The sequence below is a fragment of the Zingiber officinale genome, chromosome 3A, assembly GCF_018446385.1.
Source record: "Zingiber officinale cultivar Zhangliang chromosome 3A, Zo_v1.1, whole genome shotgun sequence".
Classification (NCBI taxonomy): domain Eukaryota; kingdom Viridiplantae; phylum Streptophyta; class Magnoliopsida; order Zingiberales; family Zingiberaceae; genus Zingiber; species Zingiber officinale.
Window position 1 is genome coordinate 147,113,791 of NC_055990.1, and position 2,745 is coordinate 147,116,535.

The following is a 2,745-nucleotide window of genomic DNA, read 5'->3' on the forward strand; positions in this document are numbered from 1 at the left end:
TAACGTGGTTCGGAGATTAGGGCTCCTACTCCACGACTATCTGTAAGGTGGACGATCGCTCAATCCTTCGGTGGATTAGCCCTCGGTAAGCTCCGGCTATCTTAAGTCTCCTTGTGGGTGGAGAAACCTCACCACAACTCTAACCAAGACCTCTTGAAACACAAAGAACTCTTAAGCACTTGTTGACTACTAATTAGGGTTAATCACCACTAATTTCGTCTACCTTAACCAACCTCCAAAGTCTTGGTTATATAGGCTACGGTTGGAAACTCCCGCCTACTAGTTAACTGGTGAAAGTGCTAGTCGACTGCCCTCTATGGAGATTCGACTGTTATATCCCAACGGTTCGATACCAGTCAACTGGTGAAAGTACTAGTCGATTGCTCCACACTAGCTAAGTGAACAGAGACATTCTGTTCACTCCCCAGTTGACTGGTGAAAGTACCAGTCGACTAGTACCCCGAGTACAATCTCACGTACTCGGACCCTCACCCTTACGACTCACTTAACTCTTCGTTGCAGCCTTGACTTCTTACATTCAAGCCTACTTCCTTTGGCTCTCGTCCCTCGAATGCACCCAAGCCCACGGCTCGCCCCAATACCATCCTTCGCGTATGCCTCAAAGTCGCTTCCCTCGACTCTTGTCCTTGTTACCTTGTCTACGGTCTCTCAAATGCTCCATCCTTCACCAAACCCGAAGCCATCAAGCTGAGTCATATGTGTATTCTGCAATCCTGCATGCTAGAAATAATTTTCATTATTTATGCATGTAAAATTTTGACTTTAGATATCATGATAGGAATAGGCTAAATATAGATCATAACCCTAGGAGACTAATTCATGATAACCCTAGAGATGTGAAATTCCCATTACCTAAGGGGAAGAAGATTATGGAGAACTAAGGCATTAATCCCAAGAAAGGAAGACACATGCCTAGGAAGGGTGGGTCTAGGAATGTCTAAGGTGGACATGTTGACTCTAGGTTTAGGAACCTAGAAAGGGAGAATCAAGCTTTGAAGGCAAAACTTAATAAGTTGGAGAAACCCCTAGAAAGATTCAATGTTGGATCTAGAGGGTTAGGTATGGTGTTGGATAGCCAAAGACCTAACAATAGTAGATCGGGTTTGGGATACTGATCTAGTGTCTCCAAGGCTAAGGGAAAGTCTTATGCTAGGGTTGCATATGACTATAGCAAGGAGAAGTCAATAAATGGCAAGGGGAAGTCATTTAAAGGTAAGGATAATTTAACCAAGGACAAAGTGTCCAAGGTTAAAAAGGTTAAGTTTGTAGGTCAAGTGTCACTGGAGGTGCACTGATGTGGCCTAGCAATTATATATGAGTCGCTTAGGGAGGTAGCTAAGGTTAAGAGCTCTAGGGGGAGCTCAAATAGTTAATTTGGGACCCATAGCTAATGAATATCAAGTGAATATTACTTGGGATTCTAGATGGGTCATGGAATGTGCCAAGGGATTTTGGAGACAGACTTGAGTCTCAAACTAGGGATTTGATACAATTGGATTGTGTTTCATGCTTGGAAATATGACATTGGGGCTATATGACATGACAATTGGTTTGGATGTATAGATGTCATATAAACCAATGCTAGGGATACATTGTGATTTAGTATGGGTAAATACATCAAAAGAAAACCAAAACTAGGATTTTAAGTCAAGGTTCAATTGAACCATGTAGATAGTTTTGAGTTTTGTGTCAATCTTGAGATCAGTGATAGATATATTTTTGAATATATTTTTCCCAACTAGACACGGGTAAAACAGATATCTTCACAAAATTTGGAGATTTTTGGATGTTTGTAGAATATTTGATGTATTTTTGAAGTTGGGTTCAAAATACTGTTTGGACTGAAAATATTGTGCCAATCAACTGATGCAGTTACCAGTCGACTAGTAACAGCGTTCATTTATCAAATACAGAATGGTTCTGTAGGTTTGTTTCGATAAAGGCAGTCGACTGGTACTTTTGGCAGTCGACTGATATAAGTTTGAAATTATTTTCAGCATTGGTTTATGACCAGGTCAATTCACATTGGTGTATGAGATCCTTAGAGGGATAAATACATGAGTTTAGGGTTAGTTTGGATGATAAGTTTAGACAATTGGGATATTGTTGGGGCTTTTTGATATTAGGAAAAGGAGGAGAAGTAAGGTTTAAGTGGGAAAACCTGAAATACCTTACGATGGAGAAAATTCTAGCTCAATGAGGAGCTTAGGTGTAGGGTGTTGGTGCAATATCCCTCAGGTCAAGGTTGACCTGGGTAACCAAGCTGAGTCTTGGTTTGGGTTTAGATGTTTGACAATAAGATATTGATTGAAGAAGAGTCAAGTAGGTCAAGGTTGACTGGATACTTGACTGGGAAGTCCTAACTGGGATGTTAGGCAAAATGAAGGACCTAGTGAGTGAAGCTAGGCAGTATGAAAGTCCTGGTGAGTGAAGCCAGGCAGAAGAAAAGTCCTGGTGAGTGAAGCCAGGCAGAAGGAAGTCCTAGTGAGTGAAGCTAGGCAGATGGAAATCCTGGTGAGTGAAGCCAGGTGAAAGTCCTAGTGAGTGAAGCTAGGCAGATGGAAATCCTGGTGAGTGAAGCCAGGTGAAAGTCCTAGTGAGTGAAGCTAGGCAGATGGAAAACCCTAGTGAGTGAAGCTAGGTGAAAGTCCTGGTGAGTGAAGCCAGGCAAGGGAAAATCCAGATGGATCAAGGATGATCGGACATCTGGTGCTGGGAAGTCCA